The 23914-nt window shown below is 45.1% G+C and overlaps 1 long non-coding RNA gene across 2 annotated transcripts; it reads right to left on the reverse strand.

The window, feature by feature from the left end:
• Positions 1–3289: 3289 nt before the first annotated feature.
• On the reverse strand, positions 3290–23914 carry LOC105479844 (uncharacterized). 2 transcript variants are annotated; one of them, XR_011612231.1, is made up of 6 exons: positions 23809–23914; positions 23538–23687; positions 21381–21486; positions 20387–20461; positions 19703–19821; positions 19518–19600 (listed from the first exon to the last, which is right to left on the reverse strand). It is a non-coding gene; the product is annotated as an uncharacterized lncRNA (long non-coding RNA). The 2 variants fall into 2 exon arrangements; XR_986117.3 differs by lacking the exons at positions 19518–19600; positions 19703–19821; positions 20387–20461 and adding exons at positions 3290–4398; positions 16695–16829.

The raw sequence follows: 23914 nt of genomic DNA on the forward strand, positions 1-23914 counted from the left end.
TACATGCATAGATTTATTTCTTGGCTCTTTATTTTGTCCCATTGGTCTGTATGTCTATATTTATACCATCACTATACAGTTTTGATTACTATAGCTTTGTAATGTAATTTGAAATCTGGAAATATGAGGCTTCAGTTTTTTTCTTGATATTTATTCAAAGGAATTTAAATCAGCATTAGAATCTCAAAGACATAACTACACTCCCATGTTCATTGCAGCATTATTCACAATAGTCAAGAAATGGACACAACCTGAGTGTCCATTGATGGATAAATGGATACATAAAATGTAGTATATGTATGCAATAAAATATTATTCAGCCTTAAAAAAGAAGAAAATCCTGCCATGTGTAATAACATGGAGGGACCTGTAGTACATCATGTGAAGTGAAATAAGCCATGCATAGAAAGACAAATACTGCATGATCTCACTTACATATGGAATCTAAATTAGTCAAACATATATAAGTAGTAGAAGGGTAGTTGCCAGGGGGTTGGGGGAGAGGAAATGGGAAATGGGGATAGGATGGTCAAAGGGTACAGTTTCTGGAGATCTGCTATACCATATACAGCTTATAGCTCACGACATTGTATTGTATTCTTAAAATTTGCTAAGAGGGTAGATCTTATGTTAAGTGTTCTTACCACAAATAATAATAATAGAAACAAAAGCGGCATGGAAGCCTTGGGAGGTGATGGATATGTCTGCGGCCTTGAGGAGGGTGATGGTTTTATGGATGGACACTTATTATTCCCAAACTCATTAAGTTGTATACATTAAATATACATATAGTTCCTTACATGTCAACCATGCCGCAATAAAGTAGTTTTGTTGTTGTTGTTGCTGTTGTTGTTGTCGTTGTTTGAGATGGACGGAGTCTCGCTGTTTCGCCCAGGCTGGAATGCAGTGGGGCGATCTAGGCTTACTTCAAGCTCCACCTCCCGGGTTCATGCCATTCTCCTGCCTCAACCTCCCAAGTAGCTGGGACTACAGGCGCCTGCCACCACACCTGGCTAACTTTTTGTATTTGTAGTGGAGACAGGGTTTCGCCATGTTGGCCAGGATGGTCTCGATCTCCTGACCTCGTGAGCTGCCCTCCTCAGCCTCCCAAAGTGCTGGGATTACAGGTGTGAGCCACCATGCCCCGCCAATAAAGTAGTCTTAAAATAAAAAAGAAGGGGACTTGGACAGGTAAACTGCAAGTTTTGTTTTGTTCTTAAGGGCAAAACAGTCATAGGGTTATAGCTGTTTTACATTTTCTTTCAGGCAAAAATTATTAGAGCATATTTCACCGTACAAAGCTGTGTGGCCTTGGTTATCATTGTCCCATGTGTTCAGGTAGATCCAAAATGACTTTCTGAAGAGAATCTTGGCCTTACCTACAGGTACATCCTGGCTTATCTCCAAAAGGAGATATAAGAGCTTTCTACTCAGGCAGGAGTTCTTGTAAGGTGACACAATTTTGACAAGAGTATGTTAATCTTACTCCCACCTTGGGTGACTGTTAAAACATAAGGCTCTACACCTCCCTACTTCCCTGCAACAGAGAATATTTGCACTCCTGCTAGTTGTCAGGGAATGTAACCTTGAACTTAGTGCCACTCAAACCTTTCAATTCCTCTTGATTGAGAAGAATTGTGTTTAGGGAGTATTTCCCAGCAGGGAATTGTATTCGCTAAGGTAATGCTAGCAGTTCTAACAGATAAACACTGAATTCCCAGTTGCTTAACACAATAGAAGTTAGTTTCTCATGTACATCACAGTCCAATTAAGGTTTTCCGGTTCCATGTCTTTCCTCTAGGCCTTCAGGAGCCCAGGCTTCTTCTTTCCTGTGACTCTACCCTCCTGTGGGTCCTGATATTCTTTTCCTTCCAGACAGCAGATAGGGAAAGGGGTTTTAGACCAAACACATTTACTTTCCAACCACTTCTGCCCACATTCAGTCTCGAGGCCACACCCAGTTGCAATGAAGGCTGGGAAAAGCACTCATGGTAAGTGTTGAGGAGGGAGGGAGACAGGCTTTGGTGAACTCAGAGTAGTTCCGCACAAAAATGCATTGATCTAAATCATTTAAACTGACCCCAGATTAAGCCAGTTTATCTGAGTGCTGAGTATGTGGGAAGCATTGTATGCTGCACAATAGCTATAGAATAGCTAGAGATAAGCCCTCAGTCTAAACAGAGGCAGGAAAGGAAACTCTGGGTGCGTGGGTAGGGAGGATTTTACACCAGAGCCCTGCTGAGGATAGCATTGAGACCAGATGATGTCTCTTTTCAAGAAGATGGGCTTCTCTCAGGCCTCTGAATGTTACAGTAATGTCCCCCACCCCGCTTCTAGCTCCTGCTTGTTTTTGTTTAATTACACTGTGATTCCTGTAACCACTGTGCTTCCCTCTTGACCTAGGCTGTTGGGAAGCTTAGATTCCAATCAATACAGCCCATCTCTAGCAATTATGCAAGACCCTAAGGCATGCACTTTTTGAACCCACTTCATACCTGATGCCATTCATCTTTCCTATTCTTACTTCTCCTCTGCCTCATGTTTTGGAATCTTTTATGTCATCTTGCCATCATCCAACTATCTTTGTAAACTACATCTCATCCATTCAAGGAATAAAATGGAATACAACCAAATAAATAGATAACAACAGACTAACAGACAGAATACAGGGGTAGTTATGATGCAGGAGCTGCTAGAGAAAATTGGAAACACTTTCCATTTTCCTTCTCTTCTTGCCACAATGTTGGCCTTATGGGTGTGGCTTCTTCATTGTGGTCGCTCTTAGTGAGCAAGGCTCTTCCTTGGGCTCCAGGCATCTGCTGCACACACAGCGTTGGGCAGTCTTCAAGAAGACACTTTCTCAGCTCTCCAAATAGCCACAAACTCTAGGAAAAGCCTTCTCCAATTTCTCAAGGGGATGGGAATCTTTGGGTTTCTCCTTGATGTACGGGGGTGGTAGGGTCACTGGTATGTCTCCCACCATGTTTCTCCCTGTGTCTGCGCATCATGGGAACACCTCTGCGACCCAGCAGTTGTTCTAAAGCCCTACCTTCGAGGTCCTTCTGAGCTCCATGGGCAGATTAGCCAAGGCGCAGCATAGCCCACTGGTGAAGAGCAAGACTTAAAGAAGCATTGCTCAGCATGGTGGCTACTAAGCACTAGAAATGAAACTAGTCTGAACTGACATGTGCTGTTAAGTGTGAAATACACACTAATTTTGAAGAGTTAGTAGGAAAGAATATATCACATTAATACTTTTCAATATTGATTACATGTCATAATGATAACATTTTAGATTGGTAGAGAAGAAAGTTATTACAGTTAATTTCCCTGTTTATTTTTAAAATGTGTTTAATGTAGCTACTACAGAATTTTAAATTATGTACTGAACTTGTCATTGGTACCTTCCATCTTATTTGTATTGTGCAGTGTTGTTCTAGAGCCAGACTAACTGGATCTGAATCTTACCTCAGCTACGTGATAGCTGTGTGACTTTGGCCATGTTATGCAACCTCTCTGGGTCTTAGTTTCTTCATTTCTCCTTTTTTAAAATGGGGAGTATAGTGGTTGTGAGGATTAAATAATTAATTTTGTAAAACAATTGGAACAATGACTAGTGCACATTAAATGCTAGATTAGTGTCAAATAAAATACAAATTAGGAAGTGTCCTTTCAGGACCCCCTCCCTGGGGCATTCCAACACTCACACTGAGATGCCCTCTCATCCCTGTGTGATTGTTGAGTACATCCAAGCGTAAGTGCCTCTGTGGGCTGAGAAGACAGGAAACAGAATTGTGAAAATAAAAGTACACCCATCCCTGGACTGATTACCTCTAGATGCAGAAGCGGTCACCCATGGCAATTCCAATCAGAAGCAGGAAATTAATTAACAAGGAGAAGAGGCAGGTCAAGAACGGATAACCAAGTACCAGCGCGGTGGAAGTTGTGAGTGGAGAAAGTTACCGGAGTTGACCAAGGAAGAAGTCGCCTGTGGAAACTTGCCCCTGAATGCTATGGCCCCACAGCCCCCACCCTGCCCTTGGCTGCTGACCATGGGCCTCATTCGAGTTCCTTCTAGTTCTGTCTCTCGGGCCTGAATGACCAGCCATTCATCTAGATAAACTTTCCCTCAATTGCCCAAGTTTTATTCACCTGTACATTTATCATGTGGTCAGTGGGAAATAATTCCTTTCTCACTGGAGGACACTTCCTTATCTGAGGCAATTTTTTCAGTGTTTTACAAACAGGTGGAAGGGTTGCTGCCTCCATCATGCCATGGCCCATTTTCCATCATTATCACTTCTTGGCTTTAAGATGGTGCTTTATTCTGATCAGACATCCAAAGTGAAAGATAAATAATCCCCAGAAGTCACTGCTTCAGACATGATCACCTAACACCTGGGTAGGAATTAAAAAGACTAGAATTAGAGAGGAAGGGCCAGATACCAACAGGCACCAAAGATCATTTTGCATTTATCCTCCTTCTTAGCAGAAGGTCTTCACAGGTTTCCCCCCCTGCCTTCAGCTCCACCTTGACCTCTTCCTCAGACATTCAGTAAGCCTGTTGTGCTAGAGATGGACACACTCCAATCCATCTGAAGCAGGCTCTCTCTCCACTCATACAGAACAAAGGCAGACAAGAGCTTACAGCCTGCGAAATCGGGATCTAAACTCTTATATCAAGATCCCCAGGCACCTACGTGTGATACCTTTTCCCTCTTCCTGCCCAAGTTATCGCTTGGCAATGATGATCCTCAGGCAGAGTACAAAGGCATTCATGTCTCTGGCCTTGTACTCCTTTTTCTCTCAGATGGGAATAATAATTCATGCTATGTCATAGTTTTATCACAAAGTGCTAATAAAACAACATGCATGAAAGTGCTTTGACATAGTGCTTTGACATCAATGAGGTTCAAAGGACAAAGAATAAACCCGCATGTGTCCCTTATGTTTTGAGACTCTGTGTAATTAGCATTTAAGAAAACCCTGCCTGACCTGCTTTTCCACTTCTCCCAGTGAGGCACTGCAATACTCTCTTCATCACTAGTAATTTTAAATTGTCAATTGGGCCACAGTTCTCAAGGTCACCTTGGTGGCCTTCTTCTGGCACCTCTCATAGGGAATTTTCTCAGCCCCCTCCTCTTGCAGTAACCCAGACACTCTCATCTTACCTCCCACATCACACTTTGCTTCCTGGTGGCAGCACCTGAATCTGATTTACTCTGACATTTGCCTTCCCTCCTGACCAACAGTGCCTAGCACAGTGCTATGAACAGAAAACACCAACAAATATTTCCTGGAGAAAAGAGCAATACAGTCCCCAAAGAAAAAATAAACTCTTCTGCATCTTTGGCTATGGTTTAAAAAGTACAAGGTCAGCTCTTACACACCTGCACACACACACACACACACACACACACTTCATTAGGAAGAACAGGGCCTATGGGCTCCAGTTTACCTGGAATTGTATCTAATCTCTCACCACAAAGCTTCTGATGGGCGCTTGGTCATTAGGATTTGTCCTGATGTCTTGGAAAAGCCTGAGCTTCGTGTTAAAAGGGGGAAAGTGAGGATTCCATGACTCTACCTGCATTCAGCTTTAAGTCTTTGTTAGAGAACAAAGACTTTAGGGAACTGTCTGTATTGTGTGGGTTCTGTTTTCAAGGACAAAAAATATTAACTTAAGGGGAAAATGTCATTTTCAGAATTTTCTTTAGTAAAATTAAATCTTACCTGGAGCAACTTTTCTTTCTCAAGCAGAGAAGTTCAATCACCCACCCCCAGCCCTCTGAATAGCAACTAAGAAAGAAAAAACCATTTTTCTGTTCTGAGATTATTAGTGATCAAGGGCACTAAAGAGGGGGCATATGAGCAGCTGGCTTACAGATGTTTGTTTATGATGCTTGAATCTGCTGCTTAGGAGAAGCTGGGAGGGGCTGTATGGGAAGGAGATGGTCAGGGGGTGAAAATATTCTAAGTACACATGACGACACCGACACCTCACCCATGGAGAACATATGAAAGAGCAAGAACTCACAGTGTCTGGCCAGGTGTACCTGACAATCCATATACTTGCAACACCAATCATGGTGTAACATCCTGGTGAGCTTGAAAGAGGCCCTACCCTGTCCCTGCAGCCCAAAAGGGCTCAAGTTCAGGTCTGGTGGATTTTCTGTTCCAGTAGCCCACCTTCCACCACCTCTTTTACCTTCCAATATGCCCCTCCCCACACACCTGCACCCTGCCTGTCCCCTAAGGCTCCTCCCTCTCACCATGTGACTTGGCCAATTTACATCTTAAGCAGGTACAATTTCCCTTCTGGGAGGCACAGGGGATTCAGTGCTCATGTATCATTCCTTGGCCCCGTACTCAAGCTCTCAGCCTTCTTTCTTCACAGCACAGCCCAACAACATAGTACTTTTTGTCTTGCTCCTGGTATACTGGAGGGTTCTCACTCCATTTCTATCCTCTTCATCCTCTTTCAATCCCTTAACAACACAGCCCTCCATGACTTCAAGAAGCCAACAAAGAGTGGCAAAGACTCCCCAAGTAAATTATAGAAGAATTTAGTAGAAGACACAAAGGTTCAGTTACATTCGTAAGGAACCCATTTATTCATCAGCAAAGACTCACCAAAAGATCCGTGAAAAGAATTCAGAGGTCCAATGAACCTAGATGGGAAAAAAAGGCTCTCTTTATTTTCACAACCTTCTCACTGAACTCTAGCATTTCCTTCAATTATGAATGCAGGCAATAAACCACAGTTTTAGCAATATCTATGATTTGCCAAAGTAGAAATCAGATTTTTTAATATATTATGATTGTTAAAGATTTTTTTCAAGCATATGACAGTTATTAGGCCTCCAAATAGATCTTGCTTTGTAATGACTTAATAAAGAAGCACATGTATGACTGTACCACATACTTGTTTTATTTATATTTTGATAAATGTATTTCAATATAATTAACTTCCTTTGCAACTCTATGTATTTTATTATGTGCATTTAAAAATGTGATTCTGAGCATGAGTCCACGGACCTCATCAGATGCCAAAGGAGTCTATGAAAAAAAGGAAAACACTGGTTGAGAACTCATCCCTCTCTCCACCCTCTATAACTCCTGTGCATGCCCCTGCCCCAAAGATTCCTGTGACACGGTCTTAAGCTGCACTGTAGGTCTCTGAACACTCGGACTTGAGTTATCCTAATGCCTCTAGAAATGATAAATATCCATGCTCGTGTCAAAAGCTGGAAACTCAAAAAGTTTATATGCAGGCCGGGTGCAGTGGCTCACGCCTGTAATCCCAGCATTTTGGGAGGCCAAGGCGGGTGATCACCTGAGGTCAGGAGCTCAAAACCAGCCTGGCCAACATGGTGAGACCCCATCTCTACTAAAAATACAAAAATTAGCCAAGCATAATGGCATGCACCTGTAGTCCTGTAGTCCCAGCTACTGGGGAAGCTGAGGCAGGAGAATCGCTTGAACCCAGGAGGTGGAGGTTGCAGTAAGCTGAGATCGCACCACTGCTCTCCAGACTGAGCAACAGAGTGAGACTCCATCTAAAAAAAAAAAAAAAAGTTTATATGCAGCACAGGAGTGGGAAGAGAGGAGTGGGAAGTTCTGAGGCGCCAGGACCCCTGGTCTCTGGAGGTCTTCAGAGCTCTGTTTCTCTGGAGCAGGGCTAAGCAGCCTCTGCCCTGCCCCTGTGGCAGCCAGGCCACCTGTGTCATGCCCACAGGCAGGGAGTCAGAGGGGTCCATCGGAAAAGCCACCTCTTCAAAGGCCCAACCCACCTGAAAATACACCTCCAGTCATGAGGTACCTGCTGATTCCAGACCAATGAGGGCAATGTTCTCATCCCTTTCAGGAAAAGAAGAAGAAATTCTTTTGTGAACATAATTCTAAACTGGGTGAGAGATATTGTTAGCTACTCAATTCCCTACCCCTCACACTAATTAAACAAGCACTTTGGGTTAATTAATTTGTAGGAAAGGACTATATTGCTGAGTGTACATTTTTTTTTCTGGGTTTAAACTGCTCTACTTCTCAAGTTAAAATTACTTTGCCTCAACTTTTCTTTCTTTCTCTCACCTTTAACTTGAAGTCTGTTTGCATGTTTTCTTTTTGCAGTTTGGAAAAAAATTTAGGGGGAATAGAAAGAAAGGTTATTTGGTCCTTTGAAGACAGAAATCCTGCTCATGGATTTTCTGAATTTAATTCATTGGAGAGAAAACAGCGATTGAGTGAACAGAGTGGGAAAGGGAGGGACTACGAAAGGCAAAGGGGGCTTTAATCTTCTCCCAGTGGAGGCAGGGCAGCTGCCTCCAAAATTCCAGGGCACCTGGGACCCACGAGCCTTTGGAGACCCTCCCACAGCCAGGCCATGCTCGCCTGACCAGAGAACCCTGGGCCACAGCTTCCTAAAACAGCCCAGAAGAGGGGAGCATTGGGCTCAGCCAGAAATGCTCCTGCCCTCCTGGTGCTCACTGCCTCAGGCACTTTGATCAGAGGAAGAAAAGCTAAGAACTAAGAAATCATTCTGAGCTCAAGCTGAGAGGGGGAGAGCTGATAAACCAGGGAAATACTCTTTGTAACATGAGCTTGTATTTCTTCCTTCATCTTTAGGCATAAAGAGAGGAGGCAAAATTCACGATCATCAATACTGGGTGAGAGATGCTCAGAACTTCTGGGTCAGCTCAAGGGCTCACTCCAGCCTGCAAAAGGGAAAACACCTAACACAGGGCGTGCCTTGAGCTGAATACATGCAGACTCCCACTGCCATTTCCCACTGCAGAGCCCTCTGGAAACGTACTCCTGATTTTGGGCAGGGTCAAGATGTCAAAGGGCTGGGAGTCCCACAGGTCAGTAATTGGGATTCATTTCAGTTCAGTTTATGAAAATCAGAAACTTTAGCACTTAATAAGTGACAGACGTTGTGCTATAGAAATCTAGGACCAAAAGATCTATAGCAGATGGGGTGCCCACACACCTGTAAACTGCCTGAACTGGGCCTGGTTAATATCCTCTATAACTACCCAATTATAACTAATTGATAAATATATTATAACTAATTGATAAATGGTATAAAGAATTATAACTAATTGATAAATATATTAGAACTAATTGATAAATGGTATAAAGACTGTATTCACCAGGTCAAGGATGGCAAAGACGAGTGAGTGATTAACTGGGACAAGTGATGTCCAGGATGACTTCATGGTAGAGGTGATAAGCTGAGTTTTGATGAATGAAAAGGAGTTCCTCAGTAAAACACTGGGGAAATGATCCTCCATACAAGAGAAAGAACCCATGCTAACACACAGAGGTGTGAACCATCCTGGTGTGTTCAGCAGTTAGAGTTGACTAGAGTATGATGTCCGGGGAGGTAGGAAGACAAGAGAGATGAGTCTGGGGTCAGGCAGTTAGGGTTGACCCTAACTGGGTGATGTCTGATGTCTGGGGAGGTGGGAAGACAAGAGAGATGAGTCTGGGATCAGGTCAGTAAAAGCCTGTGCCACACCAAGGCTTGGGATTTTATCCTGGTGGAGTGGTTTTAAACAGAAAGTCGCATGATCAGAAGTGTATGGATGTGAGTGTGCTACGCACACGCATGCTGGCAACAGAATCAGAATGATATGCAATGTAATGATTTTCTTTGTGGACATGCTGATTTTAAAGCACCTCCTAGGGACATGGAGGGAGCAGTGGGATATGTGGTCCCATGGCTCAGGAAGGGAATCTGTACTGGGGATGCAGATTTGGAGGCTGCCAGACTGATAGTGGTGGTGGAAATTACAACAAGGAAGAAACAGCCATAAGATCGCACCTCTGGACTCTGACTCAGCTGGGGAGCTCACTGCTCTGGAAATTCCTAGAACATCGGGCTTTAAAGAGTCCATCGAGATAAGCCCTCAACGCTCATTTTACAGATGCAGGAGCTGAAGACTGGTGGCAGCGCTGGCCCTAGGTTTCTGGTCCTTGACTCCCTCCCTGGTCTCAGACCTGACCTGTTGCCCCACTGTATCTAAAATAGGACAAGGGAAGGAAGAGAAAGGGGAGATAAGAAGGATGAGGTGGCAAAGGTTTGATTTAGAGGGAGTCAGTCACAGCCAAAAAGATGAGGTAAAGACAAAGGATATTAACCAGGCCCAGTTCAGGCAGTAGGAGGAAGAGAAGGAAGCTGTAGCTCCCCACTAAATGGAGAAAAGCCTCAACCCCTTTCCTACACTTAACAAATCTCATTCAGCTCTGATAAGGAAGCTGCCATCTCTTCCAAGAAGCCTTTCCAACAAGCAGAGACAGAGCCACCTCTCCCTTCCCTAACCTACATTGGTATTTCTTGCATGGCGGTTTCCATATTTGGTCATGAATTGAAATTATTCATGGGCATGTCTCACATTGCTCTTGACTGTGGATTGATGGATATCATTGTCTGAGCCCCTAGAACTGAGCGTGGGCAGCCCTGCTGCAGAGCGGGGGCTCAGTAGATGAAGCTGGAGGAGTCAAGGCTCACTGAGAGGACACGAGAGGGCAAGGCCAGCAGAACCAGAGCCATGGATTAAAAAAGTGAGTAGACAGACAAGGAAAACCAGAACAGAGTTTGAGAAATACATGGAGCTGCCATCTCCCTGGAGGCCTGTCCCAGCTCCCGCTGAGTCACAGGCTGAAGAAAGCCCAAGTGATTTGACACCCATCATACCAGCTCTGGTAGAGGCAGGACGGGTTGATCTAATAGATATTTTCCAGCCTTCATGTCTATTATCCCCAAACAAAATGACATGTGCTTCTGAGTAGTTCCTCTCTGGTTATGTGCACTATAATTAAGCACATAGTACACACCCACCTCAGTCTGCACAGAGAGGGTGGGGAAGCCAACCCTGGCACAGCAAAGCTGCCTCACTGAATCAATGCAAAGTTTCTACATCAGACTGCTGGCTTTCAAACTCATCTGTCTCACGATGGCCTCTGAGAACTCTCAGTTAAGTTCCATTCAAGACCCCAGGGAGTTGGGGAGGGGCACTGGGCCAGGAGGAGTGGTGCCAGGACTCCAGCCTCTGTTCTGTCACTAAATGGGGCCCTTTTTCTTATCTTGGGATCTCCATTTGTTCATCTGGTCTACCCACCTGGCTACTCTCTCTACTCATGAGCCCAGGTTATTCATGGTTGCTGCCCCTGCGTTGCTCTGACATTGGACCCTTAGGGCTCCAGCAGTCCCCAGAGCCCCATGACAGCCCCACCCAGGTCTATCCAGAGGTTGCTTTGTAGATCCCAGCAGGGGCATTCAGTAGGGCCTGGAATCACAGCATGATTCCTCTCCCAGACCCAGTCCTAGCCCAGGCTGGAATCTGTGACTCTTTTCAGGGATACTAGGTACTGTGTTGATTCAGTCTTGTCCACCCAGAAAACCCAAGGGCCTCTGCCAGGCTGCAACAAGCTGAAGAACCCTTATTGCAGACCCTCAAAGAGGTCCCTGGTGACCAACCTCCCAAAGCTGTCTCTGCTGATTTCAAGCACCAAGACGTGCCCTGGGGCTTCTTCACCATAGTGTAACCAGACTCAGGACACCTAATACCTTCAAAGCTCCTTCCCTACTAGGTCTTTCAGGAACAGATCATGTGCATCTCCTTTAGCCCTGGGCTGACCCCAGCATCTCATGCCAACCGTTTCCCAGAGTCTGTGTGATTTTGGCTGGCCAAGTCCAGGCCAGACTCAGGAAAGGAAGATTGTGGGAGGAGAGACTGAGTGGCATCCAGCAGTGGTAGCATGACATTTGACATCTGTAGAGTGTCCCTAAGCAATCAGACCTCCTGTCCCCATCCTGGAAAGTTGCCATATGTGCAAGACAGTGAAACAGGAGACCATGGCTCTGCTGAAACCCAGAGAAACACCTTCAGACTGGGGAGTAAAGTTCAGTATTAAGTTCTGTGATTCTTCCTCCCTCTCTGACATCCATCCACTCTCTCCACCCCTTAGTCACAACCTTCCAGGCATAAGGATTTCAGGCTCCTTCTTACTCCAGTACAACCCTACTGCAGCAGTCAGAAGGACCTTTACAAAGTGGCCTCTTCACAACATCACCCAGCTATAAATCACAGGAGCTCCCCATCTCCCCTGAGAGATAAGATCCACGAGCCTCTTCTCCATAGTCCCCATGGTCACTCCGACACTGCACTTCTACTCTCATCCCTTACTCCTTGCCCTCCTATATTCTGCTCCCAGGCCAGCCCACGAGTTCTACTTGCATCCTCCTTTTGCTATCCCTAAATACCCCATGATGCTACTTTCTCCATGCCCAGCCATGCCTTGCCGCCCCCTAGGAAGCCCACCCTGACCTTGCCAGCTCATTCCTCTGCCCAGGACTCTCCCTAGGCCCCTGGGGGACAGTACCTCTTGGCCATCTCTTACATGATCTTATGAATTACAGCCTTCAGCTCTGTCCTCCAACTCTACCTCCTACCCCTTCTCCAGGCTGGAGAGATTGTTCAGCACCCCTCACATTGCCAGAGTGGGATCACTCGTTCTGCCACTGCCCTTACTACCTTGTGAGCATCCCTGCTGGTCTCTGACAAGAGACCTGCCACAGCAGGAACCCTACACGGTCCAGTCTGTTTTTCTCCATTGTCTTTTCTGCCTTCTGACATAGTTATTTATTTATTTATTTATTTATTTATTTATTTATTTATTGTGTTTAATTTATGTCTCTCTCTTCTTCTCAAAAAATAGCTGCATGAAGAGAAGAATGTTAGTCTGTTTTTTTTCACAGCTGTATTCCACGTCTGGCCCAGTACTTGACCCATGGCAGGCACTCTATAAATATCTTTAAACATGGCCAGGCATGGTGGCTCCTGCCTATAATACCAGCACTTTGGGAGGCCAAGGTCAGAGATCACTTGAGGCCAGAAGTTCAAGATCAGCCTGGGAAACATAGCAACAGTGTGTCTTAACAAAAGATACAAAAATTAATCAGGTGTGGTGGCAGGCACCTGTAGTGCCAGCTACTTAGGAGGCAAAGACGGGAAGATCACTTGAGCCCAGGAGTGTAAGGCTATAATGAGCTGTGATTGTGCCACCACACTCCATACTGGGTGACAGAGTGAGACTTTCTCTCTAAAAAATAAAAATAAAATATCTTTGAACAAATGAATGAATGACTGGATGAATGCATGTTATCATGAGCACCAGCCATGCAACATCCCAGTGTGGGTAGATTATTTCCATGTGAGACCCCAGGAGAAGCTGAGCTGAAAGATTCTTGGCCTAGGTGTCAGGTTCCCTGAGATCTGGGTGAGCAACTTTTTCTGTCTGTGCCCTCAGTTTACTTACCTAAAAATTCTGGAACTGACAGGTGCACCACTGCTGAGTCTGTCAAGAGTAACTCATCAGCAGCCCACTCCTGCCCACTTGCTGAGATCCCAAAGCCTCCCCTGTCAACTGCCCACAGGCCCTCGCCTAAGCCCCTAATTAGTAGTAGCTGGTCTTATAATTTTTATAATTTCATTCTCTCTGGTCAATACCACATTCATTGTAGGCTTTCAGTCATTTTATTTCCCGTACCAAGGCACACACAGCACAGGATACTCCTTAAAGGGATGAGGCACCCAGCTGATGAGACCCAGTGCTTGGGCTGCAATGCTGCCTGGCTGCCAAAGGCCTGAGGGGCCTTGGGGTCGCGCCCCCCACCTCTCATTCCACAGTGCCAGGTGGATGTCTTGCTCTGCAACGCAGTGGGTGTTCCTGGTGGTGGTGGTTTCCTGCCCTAGTCCCTCGCATCTTCCATACACACCTCTGTACTCATTGGTTTTCCTTTTTGCCTAGACCAGAGCTGCTGTTCCCTTCTTTCTGTGCCCTGTAGAAAGAATTCAAACAAGGCCCAGACCCCAGGGGTGGGCTACCTCTTGCAAAGGTTCAAGGGAAGAGTCAAGAAGGGCACTACGAATGTATCTGTCCATCCATGTCTTTCCATGGGACAGAGAGAGCCTACCTATGCAACTTGATTTTTTTTTCCATCTAGACTTGAGGTTTATATTGGTATTTCTACTGTGGGGATCCAGTTAACCCACCAGATCAAATTGAAGCTTTTTCCCAGAGAGCACTGCTTGGGGGGTAGCCCTACCCAAAGTCTCCGTGAGTGGGTAGAATGGGAGCTGAGGCCTTAAAGGGCAGGAGGCCAGATTTGAGTGCACAAGAGGAGAGAGGCTAGAGGGAATTTCAGCAGGGTGGGGTGAGAGGTTTGAACAAGGACATGCAGCAGGCTTTGGGAAACTCTTTTTCAATTGGAAGGTTCTTGACACAGACTACATCTACCTCCAGGAAGCCCATACTGCTGTCTAAAGGGCTGCCTACGGGACCTGGCCCACACACTAGGCATGGTGTCAAGGCCAAGAGACTGCTTAGGGAGAAAGTATGTGCAGAGGTTAGGAACACAGGCTCTAAGCCAGACCACTTAGGTTCAAACCTGGCTGTACCACCACCTACTGGCTAGATAACTAGGCAAGTTTCTTAACCTCTCTCCCCATCTGAGAATGGGACTAATTGAGCACCACCTCACAGGCTTGCTGGGGCAATTAGATGACCAAATATGAGCAAACGCTTAGGCCAGCACCTGGGACAGAAGAAGCGCTCAACAAATGCTAGCTATTAGTATCATTATAATTAGATATTCCTTCCCATCACTATTGCCCTTCACCATCACCATCAAAGATAGCCCAAATGATCACACGCGGAGCCTCGAGACACACCCTTGGGTCTCCTCTTCAGCCAGTATACCTCCCTCAATCCCCTCCTCTGTCGAAATTCTGCAGCTCCTCTGAAGGGCCAGGTTCTGGTTCCGGGGCAGCCAAGTTCCCAGGCTCTGTCTGGGGTCCCCAGTGTCCTGTCAGTGAGAAATTACAAGGCAGCCTCCTATCAGAAGAAACCAGCCACATGGAAGAGGAGATGCTCCCTGAAGGACACTGGGAAAGTTACCAGGCAGCTGCCCTGGGAGGAGGCCTGAGGATCTGACTCCCCATTGGGGTTGCAAAGTCCTTCCCTGAGCCCCAGGCCTTCCCCTTTGCCATCTCTTCCTTCTCTGGAGAAGCTGAGGTCAGAGCCTTGCACTCAGGAGTACCAGCAGTCTGTCCAGACCAATCAAGAATCTGCTTCAGATGGGGAAAACCCACTACTACCCATCCCGGCCTCTAGTCTCAATGATTTCAACTGCCAGAAAAAAAAAAATATATGCAAATCAGGGCCAAATTGAAAATCTGTTCATCACTTCTTCTGGTGCCTGGGGTCCCTTGTTGGGGAATTTTTAAATGGCTCATCTCATCTGAAGCCAAAGAAGAGAGAGGAGACAGATGGAGTCATGCATTTTTACAGAGATTCTTAAGAATTGTCCTTGTGGAAACCCCTCTGCCCATCTATGCTGTGGTGGGGAAGTCTCATTCCATGACCTGCTCTTACTAAAGATATTTCTCCCTGCACCTGACAGCTCTGGCATGCTTCTGTGGGGACTCACTTGCACAGTGGCCTTCAGGAGAGGCATTTCTCATACCACCGGCTCAGAAAAACCCAAGGCTTGCTTATTGAAAAAGCAATCTTTCTGCTGCCCAACACAATGCAGAGCATTGGTTTTAATATCCAACACAGCTACCCCCAAAAAAACGTCCACCAGTAGAGGCACTTCTTGTCAATTAAAACTGACTCCACCCAAAAAGTAGAAAAAGTGGTGTGAGCCAGACTCTGGCCAACACATTTATCACGTGTCTACACAAACGGAAAATCTAATTTAAAGAGCCCTGGGGATTCCCTTTGCATGAGATCTTCTGAGCAGAAAGTCTTATGGGCATTGAATTTGGCTGCAGAATTTGACTCAAGGTCTGGTCTTCAAATACCCTGCAAAAGGAGGGGGCTCTCAGAGGCTGCCCTTGGGACCATGATCACTTAGCAAAGCCCTCCCTTCACTCAGTGTAGTAGTCAGGGCTCTCCAGAGAAACAGAATCAATAGGATATAAATATATACAGAGAGAAAAAGAGAGATTTATTTTAAGGAATTGGCTCATGGGATTGTGAGGGGCTGGCAAGTCCAAAATCTGCAGGGTAAGTCAGCAGGCTGATAATTCAGGTAAGAGTTATGTTGCAGGCTTGATTCTAAATTCTGCAGGGCAGCAGGCTAGAAATTCAGGCAGAGTTTCTATGTCACAGTCTTGAGGAGAGTCTTCTCTTTCTCTTTGAAAAACCTTTGTCTTTGTTCTTAAAGCCTTCAACTGATTGGATGAGACCCACTGACATTATGTAGGGTGATTGGCTTTATTCAAAGTCTATGATTTAAATTACACATTTAACAAATACCTTTGAAGCAACATCTAGGCTGATGTTTGACCAAACAACTGAGCACCATAGCCTAGCCAAGATGACACATAAATTAACCATCACATTTAGCATGTTCCTTCCACACCCTGGCCACACACCTAGCCGCTCTGCCCCACCTGCACCCTAGCAGTGCCTGGCTCCCTCTCCTTGGGTACGCATGCTCACTCGCAGTTCTGTGCTTTTTCAAGCTGCCTCTCCCTCTCCCACCGGATGGCACTCCTCCCCACTCCCTCGCCTGTTCAAACCCTCCCTTCACCCTCTAACACCCAACTCCAGCTCCACTTCTCTGATGGAGTCTCCCTCCTGGAATGTCCATGGCCTATAGCCAGACTTGGATCACACACCTCCTGAACTTCTCCTTTTTCCTCCTTTTGTCTCATTTCTGAATTAAGAGATTGGTACACACACCTCCACCTCCCATCTAGAGGAGGGCTGGGAAGACGAAATGGATGCAATCACCTGACTGGAGAGGATTTTCTCTGCAAAGAAAGCATAATGATGGTAAATGTTGGATTAAAAAACAAATGAACAGAATCAAAACAGAAAAAGGGAAAGTCATGAAAACTTGGAGGTTGTTCTGATTGAATTGAGATATAAATAAAAGTTGAAGAGAGGTCTGTTAAAGAAGGTGACTTCATTGTAGATAAATACATTAAATAGCTCCTATTCAAGCTAATCGTGAAAATGCAAGTTATTCTCTGGCCCTGCAACGGGAGTCGCCTCAGAACTGCAGATGGTGTTTCCGGCAGACATGGGGACAACATTAAGGGAGGACTGAGTGAGTCACTCCATGGAGACCTGTCCAAGCAAATGAGTTCGAAGTTCTGCTTTTAATCGATTCAGTGTGTGATATCACTGGGCAGCATTTCCTCTAAAGATGAGGACAGCATTGATTATCAGACAGGGAGCCCTGAGGAGCAAGGGGCCTGCGCCAGAGCAAAGGGCCAAAACCAGCTTCAAGAGGGGGGCACTGGCTGCTTTACCAGGATGAGTACAACTCCCAGCTCAAACTCCAACCCCTGACAGGCAGGAGGGCCTAGAGCCAGCCCACTGGGAGCCAGTCACCAGCTTGCAGGAAGGAGTAGAAGAGGAGGGAGATCCACAAAGACTAGGGGCATTTCTGAATGACAGAGTATGGCAAATCTCAATGTTAGCTGTATTCTCAATTAATTATTAATATTGTTGAGCATGAAAGAGTGTTACATGCCCTGTGCTAAATGCTGTGGAAATAGCAGACAGCCTGGGATCATGCCTATAGGGGGGTGCACTCTATAGCAGGAAAGAAAGACATTGGGCAAGTCCAGGTTGAGAATCCCTCATCCAAAATGCTTGGGACCAGAAGTGTTTTGGATTTCAAATTTTTTCAGATTTTGAAATATGTGCATACACCTAGTGAAATACCTGGAGTATCAGATCAACTTAACACTCAAAATTCATTTATGTTTCATATACGCCTTGGACACAGAGCCTGAAGGCAATTTTATACAATGTTTTTAATAACTGTGCATGAAAGTTTGTGTGAAGTACTTACATGTGGAATTCTCCACTTGTGATGTCATGTTGGCACTCAGAAAATTTCAAATTTTGGAATATGTCAGATTTCAGATTTCAGGATTAGGTATGCTCAACCTATACTACACATACTTGCCAAGATAAATCAGGTTGAACCATACACAACTTTGTTTTTTGTGTCTTGCATTTTGTTTTTTGAGACAGGGTCTCACTTTGTTGCTCAGGCTGGAGTGCAGTGGCACAGTCACAGCTCACTGCGGTCTCAACCCCCTGGGCTCAAATAATCCTTCTGACTCGGCCTCCCAAAGTGCTGGGATTACAGGCATGAGCCACCGTGCCCAGCCTGTACACAATTTTTAAAGGGCATAGTGACATCATGGGAGCAGCTGGCTTGTCCTTGCTGAGGATGTGGAGGGAATTGCAGGAATGGTTGCTTCTCTACAAACAGAAGGCTCCCAGCACTGCCTTTGCTCCTTATCCCTCCCTGCTCCTGGGCTTTCAGAGCCTCAGTCCAGCCTGGGGAGGGACGGTGGCAGATCTTAGACTGGATTAGATATGCCTCCTACATGTTTCCTTTGTGATCTGTGATGCCCCCCACCAGCACCACCCTTCCATAGAACTTCTTGTGCTATATTTTAATTGTTTCATTGCCAGTCTCATCCATTGAATAACAAGCTCCTTGCAGGCAGAGGTATGTCAGTCTCATTCAGATTTTACCTCCAGGACCAACAGAGAATATGAGACTCTGTTAGCCATGATTTCAAGTGCTGCCTGCTGAATGCATGTTTAGAAAAACTTCACTAATAATGATAGCTGCCAGTGTTTGAACAGGCGTTGTGTGTCACATGCTGCTAAGCGCTTGGCAAATATTGGCTCATTTAGCGTTTGCAATAGTCTTTTGAGTCTGGCATTATTATCCCTATCAAGCAATTAAGGGATGCCCCGAAGTTCAGAGAAACTAAGTAATCTGCCCAAGGTCACACAGCATGAGACTAGATTCAAACTCAGAACCATCCGTGAACCCCACAAGTGCTAGTGTGAGGTCTCCTGGAATGAGAGCATAATCTGCAGATGCACAAGGAGAGAAAATTCCTTCTTGCCAGATGCAGAAAGAATCCAAGGAGCTTCGAGCGCTCAACAAATGCAACAGTAAATCCTGCCTTCCAGTTTGCTATTGCCAGGGAGAGAGGTACCCTCTCATCTTCCTCAGTGTAACAGCTGTTTTAGGACCTCTTGCTTGCAAAGGAAATGAAAAGTAGTGGTCGGCACACTCCAGTGAGTTGTTAAAGCAGCTCTGTCTAAATGTCCAGAGCAGCGCTGAGATGCAGGCTTGCCTTTGGAATGGCTTTCAGACGCCTGGATGAAGACCCCTTCTGCCCGCAAGGAGCTTGTTATTCAATGGATGAGACTGGCAATGAAACACATGGAAGGCAGGATTTACAGCTGTCAAAATTGAAAGCTCCCAGAAATGGGGCTCCTAAGCCTGCAGGATCCTCTGTAAGGAGGTAAAAGCAGGAGCCAGACTCCACTCGTCTTCTCCAGGAGAAAAAGGAAAAACCTAAGCCAGGACATCGGGAGGCAGCCAGCCAAATAAAGTGGAAGGAGGCAGAGGTGTCCATCATCAATGTCCCTCCTCTAGGTTATCAGCATCCCTCTTTGTCTCATCAGGGCTTCTCTCCAAGACTCAGGGTCAGCAACATGCAGCAAATCCCAGAGCTAGTTCCAGACCCAGTTGGGTCTGGGGAAGGAAGCAGAGAGAGAAACAGAGCATGTCACAGGTGAGGGTCAGGCACAAACTGACAGTCTAGAGGCATGGGCACAAAAGTGGCAAGTGATTTACCTGCTGTCACACTGCAGTTCTTAAGTGGAATGTGCTAAAACAATCTAGACTGCTCTGCCTGTGGAGGTATGCGTCTCCCTAAAGAGCCACTTCAGCCTACTGCTTCTCCCTGTGGAAAACTAAGAGAGGAGTTTGTCATCACAGAAAGAAAGAAAAGAAGCTTGCTCATTTCATCACAAAAACTCCAGTGAGCCTGTGGCAAATGGTCTCAATTCTTCCTTCCACCTGATTTATACCGAAGCCATTGTTCACCCAAATAGTGTTCAGTATATCACTGGAATGAACGCTGTGCATCCTGGCATTTCACCCTCTAAAGCCTCATAGAAAAATGGATGCTAATGAAGAGACCTTCCATGTTTTCCTAAGAAGACTATCACCTCTGATAATATAGAGTGCTTCAACAGATCAATAAAAGCAATAAATCAATGCAATTTATTAAATACAACAAGCACTTTCCTAGACAAGTGCTCAGAAATACTCCAGATAGCACGTCACCAGCACTCAGCATGAGAATAGGTGCCCGTGGTCACTTACTTAGTATCAACAAAGGTTCAACAAATAGTTCAAGAACAGATTTATAGCCAGGAGCAGTGACCTTCGCAATCACCCCACCCCACCCCAATCCCAAAAGGGGTCTCCCTAGGCAGATTCTCACTGTTGCTTTTCAGACAGAGCTCCACTTACCATCCTTTCCACAGAAACACTCAGGTTGGCCCTTGAGACAGAGCTATCCAGTGTTCGAGTGAAACAGGGCAAGTTCTATCAGGCAAAGAAAAGCATGGATGAGGTGAGGTCAAACATAGTGAGTCTGGAGAATGTGGGGATTAACCCTCCAGTCTGCTCATTCTCTGCTCAGAGAAGCAGCAGAGAAGGGGTCTTCATCCAGGGGTCTGAAAGCCATTTCAAAGGCAAGCCTGCATCTCAGCGCTGCTCTGGACATTTAGACAGAGCTGCTTTAACAACTCACTGGAGTGTGCCGACCACTACTTTTCATTTCCTCTGCAAGCAAGAGGTCCTAAAACAGCTGTTACACTGAGGAAGATGAGAGGGTACCTCTCTCCCCAGCAATGGCAAACTGGAATTGTCATTTCCTCACCCAGATCCCTTCTTATCTTTCTCTCCAGTAAGGCCACTGAAAAGAGAAGAGTCATGGCAAGCTTGCTGTGAGGTCATGGTGCAGGGCATGACCTGAGGGCAAGCTCCTCCCCAGGCAAAGAGCCTTTGTGAAAACACTTACCTTCCTGTGTCATTCATTCCCACCACCTCCTTCCCTTCCTCCCTCCCTCCCTCCATCCATCCATCCATCAATCCATCCACCCATATCTCCCTCCATCCATCTTTCCACTCACCAATCCACCCTTCCATCTATCCACCAATCCATACATTCATCTATCCACTCATCTATTCACCAACTCACTTATCCAACAATCCATCCACCCTGCAAACACTGAGTGTTTCATGACATACAAGGCTCTGTGGGGATGCAGAGAGTTTCTCAAGGATCTAGGGTATAAAGCAAGTGATAAAACAGCCTGTTGACCAGTCATGTGATGGAATAGGCTGAGCTTGGCAGGCAGTTACCCCTGTGTCCTCATCTCAGCTGTGAGTCCTTGGGTAAGTTATCAAACCTCTCAGTGCCTCCAATGCTAAATGTGGAAAAAAGGAATAATATACCTACCTAATAGGTTATCTGCGAAGATTACATAAGATAATGAAGCGTTTCCCAAAGGGTGAGAAAACACACCACCAGTGGTACAGGAAAATTTTAGTTGGCACAGGGCAAACTGTTATTTAAAATAGATAGATATTTTAGAAAAAAATTAACCAAACATCAAACATAACTTCACAGATATTACTACTTAAGATAAATCTAAAGTTTAGATTTAGTTTACATAGAGTGAGAAAGTTCATTGCAACACACGTTACCAAGAAAAGGCTTATATCCAGAATATATAAGAATTTCTGCAAATCAACAAAAATATTTTTTAAAAAAGAAAAACAGATAAAAGACTTGGACACTCACAAAAGAAGGTATCCAAATGGTCACTGTGAAAATATAACTAATCTCATTAGTAATCGGGAAATGCAAATTAAAAACACAGTAAGGTATCACATCCCCTGGATGGCTACATGAAAACAAAGATAAAACTAAGTCTTGGTAAGGATGGAGGGCAATGGAAGCTTGCATACTTGCCTAAAACTTGCATAGAATAGAACTGTAAATTGGTACAATAATTGGAAAACCTATTTGGCACTATCTGCTAAACCCAAACATACCCACGTTATAACCCAGCCAATATACTCCTAAGTACATGCTCAGCATAAATGTGCCTTAATAAATATGGAGACAATGCTAATACTACTATTGTTTCTAATAGCCAAAACTAGAAACAAATAAAATGTCCATAAACAGTAGAATAAACAAACAATGTGCTGATACACACAATGGAATACCACACAGCAATGAAAATAAATGAACCACAGCTATATGCAACAACAGAGGTAGATTTCTCAACTATATTACTGAATTATATGAGCCAGACTGTGTTAGTCCACCAATGCTGCTAAAACAGAATACCAGACACTGGGTAATTTATCAGAAGAGAAATTTATTTCTTACAGTTCTGGAGGCAGGGGAGTCCAAGACCAAGGTATCAACAGATTTGGCATCTGGTGAGGGCTGCTCCCTGCTCCTAAGATTCACCTCCTTGCTATGTCATCACATGGCAGAAGGGACGAACACTGTGTCCTCACATGGAGGAAGGCAGAAGGGCCAAATGCGTAGCTAGTCCCCTTGATTAGTGCCTTATAAAGAGCACTAATCACTCCCTACAGGCCCCACCTCTTATTACTGCCACAATGGGCATTAAGTTCCAACATGAATTTTGGAAGGGATACAAACATTCAAACCATAGCACAGACACACACAAAAGTAAACAGACTATATGATTCCATATGTACAATGAGCAAACACAGGGCAACATAAAGAAGAGTTTGAAGAGTTACCTCTGGAGAGGCAGGAAGAGGACCTTGGAGGTATTTCCAAGGTCCTGGCCCTGTTTCTTGACTCGGGTGTTTGTTTCATGATAATTTCTTGATTTCTTCATTTATGCTTTTTGTGCTTTTTAATATATCTCTCCTATTCATAATTTTTTAAATATTTCAAAAAGTATTTAAATATTAACACATGGGTACATGATTATAGTAAAATTGTGAGGGTAAAAATGATCAAAGAGATGTTAGAAAGAATTAACCTTCACAAGATACAGATCCTGTTCTGTACACTTTACATAAATTGTCTCACTTAATTGTCACAACAATCCTACAAGATACATAATACTATTAGTCCCATTTTATAGATGGGAACACTAAGGCTTGGAGAAGTTATTTGACTAAGGACATTCAAGTCATGAGCAGAAAGCCAAGATTCAAACCCAGGCAATCAAGCACTGAAGTCTGTGCTCTTGGCCATCATGCCATGTTGGCCTCACATAAAGGACAAGCACATTAACTGGCATAGAAGAGGTCACACTCATTCTGTGATGACTCTTGTTGTTACAGATAATGCTCTTTCCTTTTGATTCACTGCATTCTGCTCAAAAACCTGCTTGTCATTCATCACTCCTCTCTCAATTTGTTTTTTGCTTTGGTGTTGACACTCCTTCCTTCCCCTCAAATGTTGTGTCCCAATTTCAAGAAGGCTAATAAAGCACTGTCTACGTGGGGTCTAGAGGAAATCAAAGGCACAATAACACAGCATTCTGAAGCATAAAATAGCCAGGCTGATATCCATGAGCTATTAACTACAAGCTCACAAGGTGGGGTTTGGCTTCACCTGACAATGGCTGTCTCAGGGAGACCACCAGAAGGTTCTGGCTTAGGAGTAGGGTGCTGGCATGGACTCTGGCTCCTCTGGATCCCGCAGGAATCTGCTGCTACAGGATCACAGGGAGAGCCTGCTTTAAATGATGCGCATCTTTCACTCCTAGGAGAAAGCCGGGGATGGATGACGCAAGTGCATTTAGCATGAAGCAGGAAAAAATGGTTCACAAATGTTAGGAAAAGTAAGAAGATGCAGCCGGCATCCCAGGGTTTGAGGATGTTACCTGAAATAAATTCAAGCCTGCACCTGTACAGGGAAGCATTGCCCTTTGAGACTGTGAGGTCACCCACCAGGGAGAGGAACCCCTCCCCTGAGGTCATCTCCCAGGG

The sequence above is a fragment of the Macaca nemestrina genome, chromosome 13 (assembly GCF_043159975.1).
Source record: "Macaca nemestrina isolate mMacNem1 chromosome 13, mMacNem.hap1, whole genome shotgun sequence".
Taxonomy (NCBI): Eukaryota; Metazoa; Chordata; class Mammalia; order Primates; family Cercopithecidae; genus Macaca; species Macaca nemestrina.